Source organism: Schistocerca piceifrons, chromosome 3, assembly GCF_021461385.2.
Source record: "Schistocerca piceifrons isolate TAMUIC-IGC-003096 chromosome 3, iqSchPice1.1, whole genome shotgun sequence".
NCBI classification, from domain to species: domain Eukaryota; kingdom Metazoa; phylum Arthropoda; class Insecta; order Orthoptera; family Acrididae; genus Schistocerca; species Schistocerca piceifrons.
The window spans coordinates 910,199,936-910,218,161 of NC_060140.1; positions in this window are offsets into that span (position 1 = coordinate 910,199,936).

Here is an 18,226-nt window from a genome sequence, read left to right on the forward strand (position 1 = left end):
TTGAATATATTCCAGTATGTGTGTTCCTCTATAGTTTTTACCCTCTAAAGCTCCGGCAAGCACTGTGGAAGTTACTTCTTGATGTCTTAACAGATGTCCCATCATCCGGCCCCTTCTTCCTTTTTTCGTATATCCATTTCCTCGCCGATTCTTCGGAGAACTTCCTCATACTTTGCCTTATCAATCCATCTAATTTTCATCACACTTCTGCAGCACTACACGTCAGACGCTTTGATTTTCTTATTTCCTGGTTTTCCCATAGTCCATGACTTCACTTCCACACGACGTTATGCTCTAAATCTACATCCCTAGAAATGTCTTCCTCAGGTTACAGTCTGTTTTTCATACTAATAGTATTCTTTTGGGCAAGAATGCCCTCTTTGCCGGGCTGGTGTGTATTATATGTCTTCCTTGCTCCGTCCGTCATTATTTTGGTGCCAAGATAATAGAATTCCTTCACTTCGTCAACTTCGTCCCTAATTTTGATGTTCAGCTTATCGCTAATCTCATTTCTGCTAGTCCACATTACTTTCGCCTTTATTCAGTTTACCCTGAACCCATATTCTGTATTCAATAGACTGATCATTCCATTCAATTCGTCATGAAATTCTTCTTCACTTTCACTGTGGATATCAATGTCACCAGCGTAACTTTTCATTGATTTCCTTGCATCCTAAATGTTATTATCACTCCTGAACCTTGGCGTTACTGCCGTCATTGTTTTTTCGATGTACAGATTGAACATTAGGGGCGAAGGCTACATCCCTGTCTTACATTCTTTTTAATCCGAGCGCTCCGTTCTTCTTCTTAGAGTCTCACGCAGCCGCCTCTGATCTACTTCGTAATAAGAAGATTCGTCCGATATCACAGGACCCCATCAATGAACACAGAAACGGAGTAAATTGTGACTTAAACTTCGGAACTAGCAGTTTACTTTGGCCCCAGCTTTAAGTTGACTATTCATGTGGTTGCCTGTAGGCATATTACTGTTGTAACTAGCTCGTTTGCTCGTTCATTACACAATTAAAAATACGTTCCGAAAAATTCATTTTCCAATAGCACAGAGCAGCATCGCACTGACATCTGAATGTAAGAGCACTTCTTAACAATTAGCTGTCTCAGCGATGGAGTGGCAGTAAAGGCCTTACTGATCTCGCATTACACCCTTGGCTTTTGTCTTTTCTTTTGTTTTATTTGATGGGGTTTGTGAAAGATTGCACCTACCCTACATGCCTTTGTTTGCAATAACTTTGGATGAACTGCAACAACGCCTACGAACAGCAGTGAATGTGTAACTGGAGGGGTTTCGTGAAAATTTGGCTGTCGTTTGTATGTTTGTCGTGCGTTCGGTGGTAGGCATATTGAACATTTGTGAAAGGTAGATGAAGATTTTGAAACTAAGCATACTTGTAGAAAATTCTTCCCTAGGTTGTATAAGCGTGCATGGAAAAATTGCACGTAAAATGGTTATTTTAAGAATAAAAATTTTGTAGACCTATTCGTGAGTCAAAATTCACTCTTTCTATTTTCATTGATGTAGAAGACATAATCTGAGAAAAATAGGGGAAAGCTTTTGGGAAAGGCGGGTGATACACAATGTGCACAAGAACCAGGAGAAAACGATAACACTGGAAGACCAAGAACGAAGTACTCGGATTAAAGAGAGTTTAAGACAGGTATGTAGTCTTTCGCCCCCACTTTTCAACATGTACGTCGAAGAGGCAATGGCGGAAATAAAAGGAAGGTTCACGAGCAGAATTAAAATTCGAGGTGAGAGGCTATCAGTGATAAGATTCCCTGACGACATTGGCACCCTCAGTGAAAGTGAAGAAGAATTACTGGATGATTTGCATGAAATGAATGGAGTAATGGGTACAGAATATGAATTGAGGGTAAATCGAAGGCAGGCTAAAGTAATGAGAAGTAGTACAAATGACAACAGCGAGAAAATTAACATTAGAACTGGGGATCACGAAGGAGACGAAGTTAAGGCATTCTGCTACCTAGGCAGCAAAATGATGGACGGAGCAAGGACGACAAAAAAAGCTGACTATCATTGGCAAAAAGGGCATTCCTAGCCAAGAGAAATCTACTAGTAGCAAACATTGACATTAATTTGAGGAAAAAATTTCTGAGAATATACGTTTGGAACACGGAATTGTGTGATAGTAAAACATCGAATGTGGATAAACTGCCACAGAGAAGAATGCAAGCATTTGAGATCTGGTGCTACAGAAGAATGTAAAGAATGATGAGGTTCTTCGTAGACCCGGTGAGGGAAATAATATATGGAAAACACTGAAAATAAGGGACTGGATGATAGGAAATACGTTGGGACTTCACGTAATAACTTCTGTGGTACTAGAGGGAGCTGTAGAGGGTAAAAACTCTAGAGGAAGACAGACATTGGAATACATCGAACTAATAATTGAGGGCGTAGGTTGCAATTGCTACTCTGAGATGAAGAAACTGGCACAGGGGATCAATTCGAGGCGAGCTGCATCAAACCCGTCAGAAGATGACAAAAAGAAGTGACATTAGATAATAAAAACAGAGATACAGGTGTTTTAATCCCATAGGTATGGTGTAATGGACCACTGATCAGCTAAAACTTGTTGTTGTTGTTGTGGTCTTCAGTCCTGAGACTGGTTTGATGCAGCTCTCCATGCTACTCTATCCTGTGCAAGCTTGTTCATCTCCCAATTTGCTAAAATAAAATAAAAAATCTCGTGAAATCAGATGCATCTTCTTTGAATCATACAGTTCGTTTAGCGATTGTTGGAAGATTGTCGTCTCGCCGCCCAATTCGCCCGGACGTTTGCAGTGATTTTTACCGTCACCCCGCCATCCTCACTCTGACTCAGTACTCTACGATCGACTTCGATTGGGAAACGGAAGAATCGATATGTATACGTATGTACCAAATGATGGTCCAGTCCACTAGTAGCCCTTTCTTTCTTTCTTTTTTGTCAAAGGGCTGCGTTGTAGTCAGTGTGTTTTATGAGTGAAGTATCCGCGGAAAAGTGACAAATTATCACTGAAACCTAGGAGGATAGCGCGGTGCTGGTGGTGGAGGAGAGATAGGCTTTCGGACAACGGTAGGCTACCTGCCGCTGATGGCCATGCGAAGCACACGCACACGCGCGCCTGCTGTCGACACTGAAGGCCGCATTACACGCAGTTCGGCTGGGTACCCCACGAGACTACTGCCGACCTCTCGTTGCAGTATTAACACGTCGTATCACAGCTGGACGGAAAGCTCCAAGAATCTCTCTATGTTCTTCCGTGGGAGAACGTTTGTCAGTGATTACACAGAGTATGTCAACTTTGTGCTAAAAATTTGTACGTATTAAAAAGCAAAACAGAGGGGAGTTATAATAGTCACAACAAGGGCTCAGAATGCACTAAAAAGTTAGGCATAATTTACAACGATTGGAGAAACTAAAATTTCTTGCCTTTTTAAACGTGAAACCAGTGCAGAAAGAAACATTGAACAGCAGCGCAACTTTCCTGCGAGTGATTCGCATGAAAAAATCTCACAAGTGGAGGCCGCCAATTGTGAAATTCAGATTCGATTCATACTGCGCATAATAAAAGCTCATGGCCAGAGGTGTAATGTGGCAAAGCACCAAGATGCACTTCTCAGCCGTTGTCGAGAAAATCGACAGTTAAAAGAAACCGTTGCGGTGAAATACTCTACGATTAAAAGTTTTCTGCAGCGTCGTGGCGCAGCGGTAAGCGCTCGGGTTCGTAAAACGAAGGTCGCCGGATCGAATCTCGCGCCATGCAATTTTTTTTATTATTAGTTTTTTGTAATTCAAATATGTATATATATATATATATATATATATATATATATATATATATATATATATATACTATTAATGAATTGCTTATGCATGTTGGTGAAGGCGGATCGCTCTCCAATTGTACCGCCTCCATTTTTCTCTTTTTTTAACACGGTGTACCAAAGCTCTCCCGTCTGCACTGATTTTCGACCATGTTATAAGTTGCGCTAGGGGCCGCATCTACCTTCTTTCGAAGTTAGCACGCAACTACGCTGTTATGCGGCGGCTCGTTTCGGCCCATTCAACATCTGTCCTTCAAGTGTAACGAGCGAATAACGGAGTTTATATTTCATACCTGCGACAGCAAATTTGTGTTCGTGGGGTCTCTATTCTAATTCGAAGGTTTGACTTACGCTATACGTATTCGTTTCTGAATATCGTTTCTACGTCTTCCGTTAACTATACGTGGATAACATTATGAAGATAATTAATAACTTTTGTGAAATACAACTTTGTTTGCGGAAAACATAATGACGTTCGAAGTCGCCAGTTTTTCCACGACAAACGACTTTCAACAACTTATTATATGCATAATTGTTGCAACTGATTGCCGGGAATTATATATATGTATATATATATATATATATATATATATATAATTCCCGGCAATCAGTTGCAACAATTATGCATATAATAAGTTGTTGAAAGTCGTTTGTCGTGGAAAAACTGGCGACTTCGAACGTCATTATGTTTTCCGCAAACAAAGTTGTATTTCACAAAAGTTATTAATTATCTTCATAATGTTATCCACGTATAGTTAACGGAAGACGTAGATATATATATATATATATATATATATATATATATATATATATATATATAATATTACAAAAAACAAATACTAAAAAAAATGGTTGCATGGCGCGAGATTCGAACCGGCGACCTTCGGATTACGAACCTGAGCGCTTACCGCTGCTCCACGACGCTGTAGAAAACTGTTAATCGTAGAGAGTATTCACCGCAACGGTTTCTTTTAACTGTCGATTTTCTCGTCAACGGCTGAGAAATGCATCTTGGTGCTTTGCCACATTACACCTCTGGTCACGAGCTTTTATTATGCGCAGTATGAATCGAAACTGAATTTCACAATTGGCGGCCTCCCCTTGTCAGATGAAGAATAAAGCGCAAAGAAAGTAATTGTCAATTTGGAAGCTACATCTAAATGAGGTATTGTTTCAGAGAAACGACACTAACTTATGAAGTCAAAAAATTAAGATGGAGTCTGGACCAATTTTGTTTCCATCAGAGAAATGTTTTTTCAAGTAACATGAAGAGGAGTTTGTTTGTATAGCCATCTTCCGGAACAGCTGTCATATAACAATTCTTTTCGCCTTAAGCGTACTGCCACTTTTAAGACACGTTTTGCTTTCACTGACAAAGCAGCACCACTGACAGCTGGTGTTTAATGGTACTTTTTACGTATGTCGAAGACAAAAACTTTATCCCTCGATGCTAGCAGAGCCTGTAGTACTCTCGTAAAACTTCGCACAAGCTGCCCGCAACAAGATTTACTATGGCCTTACTAGTACTGAATACAAAAGAAGTAAAGTTACAGTGAATTTTGTATTGATGCTACTTCAGTTCACCTAACATGTTAGTATAGTTCCTTATAAACACTACGACGGATTCCTTTGTCAGTCCTCTCCAAGCGAATCAGTACTCCGACTCCTAAGTAGCTGAACGTTGCAAGACGTCTAAAGTCGTAAGCTTCCGCCATTTCTTCCCTGATTAAGCAAGAATAGGAGAGGACAGAGACAGAGATCTTAGAAAGGCACAGCTGTACTAAGAATCTCAGGCTGTTTCTAAACATCATGATATACTTATTGTCAAAACTAGTATCGAGATATACGTATGTGAGTGTACACATGCCTTCATACTCGACCTGTGTGTGTGTGTGTGTGTGTGTGTGTGTGTGTGTGTGTGTGTGTGTGTGTGTGTGTGTCTGTGTTTGTATGTGTGTGTGTGGAGATGGGGTGGGGTGCACATGTATGATACATCAACCACTCCACACTCGACATCCGGTAGTGAGTTAAAGTCAGTTCTCCAGACTTTTTCATGCGTTACAGCAGAATAGTACCCCGGCAGAGTCGCCAAAACTGGGCCTTCTCCCTCCGCCACCCCCCTCCCCCCCAAAAAACCCACCCTTCTTCTTATTTTTCAAAGGATATTTAACAGATTTTAATTTGGTAAGTTAGTTTGATAAATAAAAGGCACAGTGAAACAGACTATCAAGTACGATTTCATATAAGAATTGCATATCTTAAACGTTTAGCAAAGAGATTAGCAAAGAACATTAAGAGATCGATGTTTCAACATATGTCAGAGTTTCATTCGCACAGTAACAAGAACAGAACGCCTTACACATAAATAAGGACTACTTTCAGTCAACTTACGATACCAGATGCATGAACAGTGCATCCGGTGACCGATAGCACAAGATACACTTTTTTTTATAGGACGGTTCACAATAGATGGGCAGACTATGGCTCTCCGTTAGCATATCGACTAACAACTCTTATAATATTATTACGCAGCCACAGAAGGTTTATTCGTGAATTTTTATTTACTTACACAGCAGATCGTACCAACCGAAACTTGGGAGCACGAAACGTGCTGAGTAGAAGGACAGGTCTCCTGCACCTCTTTCGTTTGCTTCCTCCACCGCCACGTGTCGCTCCAGTCCTCGGTCGGCACAAACAGTGAAAAATCGAAAACCTTTAGTCAAATAGCATATTTTGCTTCAGCACCCGCACTCCGATCTTTGAGATCCTACAATAACGTACCGAAGTAGCAACAAGAACTCCATTGTTGAACATGGGCTGTGTGGGCAGCAGCAGTCTGAACCAAGCGCAGTGTTGCAACACAAATCGTGTTAGCGGTCGGTGTTTGTACAGTAGTGGTTATAGCTTTGTGAAGCTACTAGGATGAAATGACACTGCAGAAGTGGCACGGTGACAACAACGTGCGTTTACAGTCGCAGGCCGAGGGAAAGGTTTCTTCTGTAGGCAGAAGACAGGACCACGACGGGTGGGAGAACTCTCTTGCCTCTCCCCGTTGACTCTTAATCCGTTTTCTTTCAGGTCAGTTTTTGCGCCCCCTCTGTTCCTTCGCTTTTGGCGGAAGCCTATCTCATAGCTAAATACTGTTATGCAGGGGCGTACCGAGGTCGTGTGTGCTAAACATCGAGATATCCTGTGGCAGCGCTTTACTGCAAGAAATCATTTGTTGGATGGATAAATTTGGCACAAAGAAGACCTACACTGAACAGCCAGAAGTTATGAAAACCGACCTGCTATCGATGTATACCCGTCCAGGCGATAGCAGCGCCACCTGGCGAGCAATGACTGCTAGTCAGACACACGCACGGTGCGTGTAGTATCAGTGAGCGAGTTGTCCGTGTGTAGAATGGGGAAAGTACGCGATCTGTCTTTGACCGAGGGACAGACAGTGATGTCCCGCAGGCTCGACATGGCCATTTCGGAAACCGTGTGACTTTCTGGCGTTCGACATGTGTTGAGCGCTTCCTACATGTGGCGAAACCAAAAACCAGACTGAGACGTCATCAGATTGGGCGGCCATCCCTCATAATGGGCATCGGACGTCATAGGCTGCGAAGACTGGTAAAAAGCGACAGGCGGCGAAATGTGACGAAACTAAGATCAGACGTTAATGCTAGGCACAGTACAAGTGTGTCTCAGCACACACAGAGCACCGAACACTCCTAACGATGGGCCTCCGGAGCCGACAGCCCATGCAGGTGCCAATGTTAGCACAACGACATCGGCAACTACTACTGAAATGGGCACGTGACCATCGGCACTGGGCGTTGCCACAGTGACAAAACGATACCTTCTTCATTATGCCAGTGCGAAGCCGCGAATCCGTCGTCTTCCAGAGGAATAGCTCCTTCACACTTGTATTGAAGGACGGAGTGTGATGCCATGGCTAATAACGAAATAAATAAATAAATAAATAAATAAATAAATAAATATATATATATATATATATATATATATATATATGACGAAACTAGGTAGGTTACGCAAGTAATCTCCCCAATTTTGAAGAATTTCAACAGTTACAATCTTAACACATGATGGAAATGTCTTTCAATAACGAAACTACCCCAGGTGGCCAATCCACCGTCGGCAACGGCGCAAGCAGACCCAAGGATTCTGGGGAGTCTGCAACACCATGCAAATCCAACAAGATTAAACCCAGAAAAATCTTCAACATAGCAACTCTCAACATAAACTCCCTTCTCAAAGTGGGAAAACTTAAGAACCTTACAGACCAGTTACACACGGAAGATATACAAATTGTGGCGCTACAAGAAACTCGCTTCACTGATGAAAACACATTTGAATCAAACAAATTCAGAATATTTAAAGGAAAACTTGGAAAAATTGTAATGAAGAAATGCCCTCAGCTTGGCACAGCTTTTGCTGTAAACACAAAAATTCTGAACTCTGTCGAACAATTTTGGTCAACATCATCGAGAACATCTTTCCTCGCTTTTCGATGTGCAAATAAAAAATACACATTAATCAATGTTCACGCTCCCACAAATGACAAAAATAATGCTAAAAATAGGGAAGAATCAGATGAATTCTGGGAAAACCTTAAGGATCATATATCAGAAATCCCAGAAAACAATGCAAAAATACTTCTAGGAGATTTTAACGCTCAGATTGGAAAAGAAAAAAAATTCCGCGATATTGTCGGCAACTTTCCCACACACAAACGAACCAACAAAAATGGAGAAAGGTTAATTATGCTCTGTAATGAAGTTCTGCATGAAAGACTTAAAGCCTGGAAAAAGTGGAACTCACATAAAACTGAAAACAACTTTGATGAATTTAAGCAAGCCAGAAAGAATACCTCGAAAACTATTCGCAACACCAAGAGACAATATGAAAAACAACAACTGGACTCAATCGAAGAGAATTTCAAGAAATGCAACACGGCAGCTTGGTACAAAACATTCAACCAGAAACTCCGAGGATACCAGTCCCCTTGCCTAAACCTTATGAGAAATAATAAGACTCTCGCCACCAACAATACTAAAAACTGTGAAATCCTGGCTGAATATTTTGAGACACTCCTAAACTGCCAAACACCCATCCAGACTCTCAGTTTTACGCAACCAGAAACATTACCAACACATTCAACACCTCCGACACGAGAGGAAATCACAAACATAATCAAAAATCTCAAAAACAGGAAAGCATGTGGAGAAGACACAATTACAAATGGTTCAAATGGCTCTGAGCACTATGAGACTTAACATCTATGGTCATCAGTCCCCTAGAACTTAGAACTACTTAAACCTAACTAACCCACGGACAGCACACAACACCCAGTCATCACGAGGCAGAGAAAATCTCTGACCCCGCCGGGAATCGAACCCGGGAACCCGAGCGTGGGAAGCGAGAACGCTACCGCACGACCACGAGATGCGGGGACACAATTACAGCAGAAATGCTCAAGCTTGGGGGAGAAACATCAGTAGAAGCACTACACAAAGAACTTGAACAAGTATGGGAAACCAAGAAAATCCCAAGTCACTGGAAAACTGCCCTAATTCACCCTTTGTTTAAAAACGGTGACAAAAGGGATGTTAACAACCATCGTGGAATATCGCTTCTCCCAGTCCCATACAAAATTCTATCAAAAGCCCTGCTCAATCGTGTATCACCAATTGTAGAGGGAAAACTTGGAGAATATCAAGCTGGCTTCAGGCCAGGAAGATCCTGCGCCGAACAAATTTTTAACCTCAAAACAACAATGAACTCTTTATCTACAAGGAGCAAGAAATATTTCATAACATTCATTGATTTCAAAAAAGCTTATTACTCAATCGATAGGGACACACTCATCAAAACACTTCGAGAATATGAAATAGATGAAACAACAATCACCATAATCAAAGAAACATTAACAAATACAACATCAAAAGTAAAATTCCAAGGAGAAATTTCACGGCATTTCGAGGTCAAAACCGGCGTCAAACAAGGAGATGCGCTGTCCCCGGTACTCTTCAACTGTGTTCTGGATAAAGTCATAGCAGAATGGAGAAAACTCACGCAAAAACATGGAGTTGAGAAAGTCCAAATTGGAGGGAAGTGCTACAAAGCCATTGAAACCAACTGTTTTGCCTTCGCTGACGATCTCGCCTGTTTAGCTTACACACAAAAAGACACAATAAAACAAATAGAATTACTTAAAGAAACTGCTGAAAAAGCAGGCTTGCAAATTTCATTTGAAAAGACAGAAATCATTACAAATATCAAAAATCCACCAAAGAAAATAACTACGAAATACAGGAAAATACAGGTATCTAAACATTTTAAATATCTTGGTGAACTAATTCAGCCTGTGGCAAAAGGTCATCCAGCCTGCAGGGCTAGAATACAAAAACTAGAGACAGCAACTCACTACTGCAGACAAATGTATTTAAAAAAATGTATATCCAAAAACATTAATCTCAGACACTACCAGACTGTCATTTCACCGCAGATACTATATGCATCAGAAACACTGGCAAATTTTACATACGCAGAACAGATAGAAAATCGTGAAAGAAGAATTGTGAGGACAATTCTTGGACACAGGAAAATAACAGATGATCAAGGCAAGCCTGTATACAGACTAAAAAGCAACAAAGAAGTGTATACGAAGTGCAGCAAAATTACAGACGAAATTAGAAAAGGAAGATGCTCCTTTTATGCTCACTTCACGAGGATGAACCCGAATAGGCTTACAAAACAAATATTTTCGTACATCGCAAATCTAAAAAATAAAAATTTATGGTTTATCAACACAGAAAGAGATCTAAAAGAAATGGACATAAATCAGGAAACAATATTTAACAGAAACCTTTTTAGAAAAAAACTGAATTCATTCACGGGTTTCGGTGTGAAAATTAAGAAGACTTGTGGAACTAAATGGTCTGAAGAGAGAAAAGCCGCCTTCAGCGCAAGAATGAAAGAAGTGTGGACTGAGAGAAAGAAGACTTCCCAGAAGCGCAAGAAATAACTGTTTTCACGGTCTTTAACGGCCAAATTTGTATAATATATATGTATATATATATATATTACTACCTTGTATTCCATAATTATGTTTCTGACAACGTAGAATATTTTTCATTTGGTTATATAGTGCAGAGCATGAAGTGTATGAGACTATGAAACTTCCTCGCAGATTAAAACTGTGTGCCCGACCGAGACTCGAACTCGGGACCTTTGCCTTTCGCGGGTAAGTGCTCTACCATCTGAGCTACCGAAGCACGACTCACGACCGCTACTCACAGCTTCACTTCTGCCAGTATCTCGTCTCCTACCTTCCTAACTTTACAGAAGCTCTCCTCCGAACCTTGCAGAACTAGCACACCTGAAAGAAAGGATACTGCGGAGACATGGCTTTGCCATAGCCTGGGGGATGTTTCCAGAATGAGATTTTCACTCTGCAGCGGAGTGTGCGCTGATATGAAACTTCTTGGCGGATTAAAACTGTGTGCCGGACCGAGACTGGCGGAATTAAACTTGTGAAGACGGGTTGTGAGTCATGCTTGGGTAGCTCAGCTGGTAGAGCACTTGCCCGCGAGAGGCAAAGGTCCCGAGTTCGAGTCTCGGTCGGGCACACAGCTTTAATCAGCTAGGAAGTTTCATATCAGCGCACACTCCGCTGCAGAGTGAAAATCTCATTCTGTATGAGACTATGTTTACTGTGCTATTTTCTACACGTGTTCCTTATGCAAAGACTTGGATTTTTTTCTGATCATCTTTCAGATAGTTTTGTTAAAGGTATTGTGTGAAACAGAATGCAATAGGCAGAAGTGTTGTAAGAACTGTGGAGCAAGAGAGGTATCGATAGCTGTCGGGTCGAACAGCGTGTAACAGTCAGTCGTAGTTTGCGCATAAGCACGGCAGTACGGATGCAAGTATTGTGTGTAGTAATGGTGTTCGTTTAACGCGATATTAATACCGGACTCTCTTGTGTTGGACCAGTTTGAAATTCGACTTTATGATGGATATTCTAAACGGACGTTGTATTACGCAAACGCTGTTGGTTTTTGTAAAATGGTGCTTGTGGCAGTGACAATGCACTCATGAGCAGACAGTATAGTCGTCGGTTTAGAATTGAGCTGCATTACATAAACTGTGAATTTAATATTGCTCAGTGTCTTGACTACTATATATGACGTGTGCTAAAACGCTAACTGCCAATGTAGAAACTGTGAACTTTTCTGCTACGTAAGTGACTGGAACATTGTTATTACGAACAATGAATATCAACAGTAGACGGACTGCCTAGCTTCGCAGTTGGTGAAGTATAGCAAGTGGAATGTTAATTTAAACACGATGTGGACTGTGCCAAACTATCGTGTGTGAAAGTTGCAGTTGAACTAATGCGACCTTCAGGTGCTGCATAAGCAGTTACTTTGTCCCGGCCTACGACAAATGGATGCTACGCAACTTATTACCACCACCAGCCGAAACAGGATGTAAGGAAAGAGGATATTTTAATGCCAACGACACAACTGGATGACCTTATAGGATTCATAGCAGCAACTTCAAACTGCTTCTACCGCCGTCGGCACATTGCGCCGACCCAGAACAGATAAGACTCAAAGCCATTCCTCTCTTCGAGAAACACAACTGTAGCCAATTCAAGTTTTTTCTGCCTTGTAATAGACTATCTGTTAATGTTTCTCTCTGTAAATAAAAAGGCCGGCCGCGGTGGTCTAGCGGTTCTAGGCGCTCAGTCCGGAACCGCGCGACTGCTACGGTCGCAGGTTCGAATCCTGCCTCGGGCATGGATGTGTGTGATGTCCTTAGGTTAGTTAGGTTTAAGTAGTTCTAAGTTCTAGGGGACTGATGACCACAGATGTTAAGTCCCATAGTGCTCAGAGCCATTTGAACCATTTGTAAATAAAAGTAGTGTATTGTGAAGACTGTTTACCTTCAGTGACTGTTGACCCCACCACTAACAGTAATTACTGCCATCATTTATTTGTTTTTGCTTTTCAATGTATTTATACTAGCTGTTGCATGGGTTGTATGTGTCCTTTGCGAAGGGTATGGTTCAAATGGCTCTGAGCACTATGGGACTCAACTGCTGTGGTCATTTTAAGTCCCCTAGAACTTAGAACTAGTTAAACCTAACTAACCTAAGGACATCACACACATCCATGCCCGAGGCAGGATTCGAACCTGCGACCGTAGCAGTCGTGCGGTTCCAGACTGTAGCGCCTTTAACCGCTCGGCCACTCCGGCCGGCGCGAAGGGTATGCTTCGATGTGTATATGCAGTACTTTAGACAGAAGAATTTATGTGTTGCACTACGAAATGTGGCCAATCGTGTAAATGGAGGCATCTGCCATTGAAGTTATTTACACCGACCAATTACAAAGAAGTAGCTTATTCGCCGTTGGTCCAAATTAGCGTATTCTTTGAATCTGACAACTACTAAAGTACGCGATCTTTTTTTACATGCCACTTAATGTCATATTCCGACCCAAGCACGTCCTCACAGCTTTACCTCTGCCAGTACCTCGTCTCCTACCTTCCAAACTTTACAGAAGCTCTCCTGGTTCGCTTGGGTAGCTGAGTTGGTAGAGCACTTGCCCACGAAAGGCAGCAAAGGTCCCGAGTTCGAGTCTCGATCCGGCACACAGTTTAAATCTGCCAGGAAGTTTTACATCTGGGACGTGATAGGACGTGGTGTCAGAGCTCATTGTCCCCCTTCCCGAAATTTACGGGACTTATGAGGCTTGTATGTGCAGATGTGTACCACTCCCTCCAGCGACCGCCGGCCGCGGTGGTCTCGCGGTTCTAGACGCGCAGTCCGGAACCGCGCGACTGCTACGGTCGCAGGTTCGAATCCTGCCTCGGGCATGGATGTGTGTGATGTCCTTAGGTTAGTTAGGTTTAAGTAGTTCTAAGTTCTAGGGGACTGATGACCACAGCTGTTAAGTCCCATAGTGCTCAGAGCCATATTTTTAACCTCCAGCGACCTACCAAGACCTCATTGCTTCCATGCCACGTAGCAAAAATATCCACTCTTCACTGCACACTGTATGACCACATATGTTAAGGCGCGCTACGGAAGTATCGAGAAAACGTTGTGAAACAGCCTGTAAGAGCTCTTTGTGCCTTTGGGGCTGACAGATCACACCTGCCACCATACAGTGTACCGTCCACCCGTTCAAGAGGTGGTAATCCTCTGACTTCTGGTAAGTTGTGTTCTGCTGTAGACTTGAAACTGTAATCGCATAGAACACGTATTACCAGCGATACATGAAAACTGCGCCCAGCGAAATTTACACCCATATAAAAATCCTTTAAATTTGGACCCAGTATTCTTCGAAACTACTTGCTCACTATGATGAGTCTCGACCTATCAGCACCCTGAGAGTCCGCGATCACCGGGAACTTTCCCTACTCCCAGAATGAGGTGGTGAGCCGCGTTGACGTCGCCTTGGAAATAACTAGCATCCTACTGCCAGACGAAGTGTGACTCCAATGATCGACTTAACGTTTTACGATATGCCATCCTCCATACGCACATTGCACTGGTTGTACACCGTCAAAAGCCTGAGGAACCATCTTTTGCAGCCGGGACCGCTCCGAGCAGTGAGATTCTGGAAGCTACCGATGGGGATGTGCAGCCATGCCGACTCGAGTGCCGTGGTCTGCTGCGTTAGGTTTCTCGGTTGAGGATCCATAGCGCATACAGTCCGATGGTCCCACAGAAGCCGCGCAGAATGGCCGCGTGGTTTGAGTCACCACGTCACGTATTGCTTGGCTCCTCCCGCCGAAGGTTCCGAGTCTCCCCTCGGGCATGGGTGTGTGTGTTGTTCTTAGCAGAAGTTAGTTTGAGTAGTGTGTAAGTCTAGGTTCAAATGGCTCTTAGCAGTATGGGACTTCTGAGGTCATCAGTCCCCTAGAACTTAGAACTACTTAAACCTAACTAACCTAAGGACATCACACACATCCATGCCCGGGGCAGAATTCGAACCTACGACCGTAGCGGTCGCGCGGTTCCGCACTGAAGCGCCTAGAACCGCTTGGCTACTCCGGCCGGCTGTAAGTCTAGGGACCGATGACCTATGTAGTTTGGTCCCTCAGGAATTCACACCCATGTGAACATGTGTGGTCCAACAGATTCTCGACTGGGTGAAATCCGAGGAGTTTGGCGGCTGGGGGTACAGTAAACTAAGCCTTATGCCCTCCGGACCACGCACCTACAATGGGAGCTGTGTGGCACGGTGCATTGTTCTGCTGGGGATCCTGTCCTGTCGAGATTTCATGTAGGGGTGGACGTGGCTCCCAAGGATAGATGCATGCTTGTTCATTGTTTCTTGTAGAATGAGGAGCTCACCCAGTGAAAGAGAAGAAAACCTTCCCCAGACCATAACGCTCCCGACGTTTGTTGCAGAGCGCTTACTTTCAGACGGCCATCTGCCCGATGGAAAAAAAACCTCATCATCTGAGAAGATCACCTGTCGCTACTCAGTGGACGTCCAGTTGCTGTACTGGCGTGCAAATTACAGTCCTCAAAGCCGATGGAGAATAGTCAGAAAGAGTGCATGAACCAGACGCCTGCTGCTGAGGCGCCGCCCGGTGTGGCCGTGCGTTCTAGGCGCTTCAGTCTGGAACCGCGTGACCGCTCCGGTCGCAGGTTCGAATCCTGCCTCGGGCATGGATGTGTGTGACGTCCTTAGCTTAGTTAGGTTTAAGTAGTTGTAAGTTCTAGGGGACTGATGACCACAGATGTTAAGTCCCATAGTGCTCAGAGCCATTTGAACCATTTGCTGCTGAGGCCCATACGCAGCAACACTCGCTGAACGGTCTTTGAGGAGACACTGTTCGTAGCCCTTTCGTTCATTTGACCGGTCAGTCGTTCAGCAGTTGCATGTCTATTCGCCCTTACAGATCTCCGCAACCGGAAAAAAAGGTTCAAATGGCTCTGAGCACTATGGGACTTAACTTCTGAGGTCATCAGTCCCCTAGAACTTAGAACTACTTAAACCTAACTATTCTAAGGACATCACACATAACCATGCCCAAGGCAGGATTCGAACCTGCGACCTTAGCGATCGGGCGGCTCCAGACTGTAGCGCCTAGAACCGCACGGCCACTCCGGCCGGCAGTGGGCAAGTCTCTCTGTTATCTAATGGAGCATGGTGCACCACAGCTGGCTCCGTTCCGGTACTGGATAACGCCGATTTGCCACGCATGGTATATTTCAACCACAGGGGCACGTGAACCGTTTACAAACTTGACAATTTCGGAAATGGTACTATCCTTGGGCCGGAAACTAATGATCATGCCAGTTTGGACGTCAGATAAATCGTTCCGTTTCCGCATTATGACAACAACTGCGCTTTGTTCTGCATCCCCCCAATACGCTTTATATTCCCTCCACTGTTAGTGCGTCTACATGCAGTCGGGGAGTGGTTATAGCATGTTGACGTCGAACACAGATTAATATGACTGACTCGTGTAGTTGGTTGGTTGGTTGATTTGGGGGAGGGGACCAAACAGCGAGGTCATCGGTCCCATCGGATTAGAGAAGAATGGGGAATGAAGTCGACCGTGCCCTTTCAAAATAACCGTCCGGGCATTTGCCTGAAGCGATTTAGGGTTCAAATGGCTCTGAGCACTATGAGACTTAACATCTGAGGTCATCAGTCCCCTAGAACTTAGAACCTAACTAACCTAAGGACATCACACACATGCATGCCCGAGGCAGGATTAGAACCTGCTCCGTAGCGGTCGCGCGGTTCCAGACTGTAGCGCCTAGAATCGCTCGGCCATTTCGGCCGGCTGACAAAGATGACAGTCGTATGGAAAATTATAATTTTAAAGAAAAGAATGTGCATGTTTTGAAGCCACAGGTCGCGCTCATGTAGGGCTAGGAGTGGGAGGAGAAGCTATGTACAGTTTATATCACCCATATACGCGTATTATCCAAGCCCGTTAGTTACTATGACAATGCACCATATGTACATTCCATGTACCATGTGCTGGTCTACGAGTGTGGCTCATATTTTATATTTATTTTAAAGTAAACTATTTCTAGTGAAACAGAAAGTATTTTTTAATTCCGAGCTGGTAATTTGGTTTCTGAAGATTTGGGTGTAAGTAAAATTTTTGTGATTGTATCAGACAGAAAATAAAATAAATTATGATGACTTTCGATCGTAAAATTTGTGGTGTTATAGTTCTTGTTCGAGCATCTCCGGTCCACTTCATCAGTACTCTTCGTAAAAGCCCTTGGCTCTTCAACCTAATGGGAAAATTGTGGAGTTGACGTGGGGCGATTGGAGAACTTCCGTCAACCTTTACAGGGCCAAAATTTCACTGGACGGACACTGTTTTTGGTAGTACGCAAGTGTCACGACATGGGGAAAATATGTGGCTTCAGAACGAGGTCAATATTAACTTCATGTCAGTCATTAACTGGTAAATTTCTGTCATGCTGTTTATGCTTGTTTTCCATGTGATAATACCTGTGCTTGGCAATGCTAATGTGTAAGTAGGCTGTTTAGGTTTTTATATTGGTAACGTCATGTAGCACGTAGCGCTCTATATGAAAATCACTGACTGTGCTGTGTGCAGTCTGTGGCTGGTTTGCATTGTTGGAATTTGCTATTGTAGTGTTCGGCAGTTGGCTGTTAACAATTCGTAGCGTTGCGCAGTTGGAGGTGAGCCGCCAGCAGTGGTGGATGTGGGGAGTGAGATGGCGGAGTTTTAACAGCGGATGATCTGGACGTGTGTCCATCAAGAGAGAAAATTTTTAAGACTGTATGTCATGAACTGATACATATATATTTTGACTTTTGAACACTATTAAGGTAAATACATTGTTTGTTCTCTATCAAAATCTTTCATTTGCTAACTATGCCTATCAGTAGTAAGTACCTTCAGTAGTTAGAAGCTTTTATTTAGCTGGCAGCAATGGCGCTCGCTGTATTGCAGTAGTTCGAGTAACGAAGATTTTTGTGAGTTAAGTGATTCATGAAAAGTATAGGTTATTGTTAGTCAGGGCCATTCTTTTGTAGGGATTATTGAAAGTCAGATTGCGTTGCGCTAAAAATATTGTGTGTCAGTTTAGTGATGATCAGAATAAGTAAAGAGAGAAATATCTGAGTACGTTCAGTTTTGCCCAGCTGTTTGAAAATCAATTAACGTAAGGGGTTTACCAGCATAGTAATTCATAAATTTTTCTAATTGGATGTTTCAAATGTTTCACTGCATGATGCCCCATAACACCGTATCAGATTCCCGGCGTTTCTGGTTTCTGGACTGTATGCACACTGCATGATGTGGGAAGTTCCTTTTGTCTCTTCCTCGGAGCATGGGGCGAAG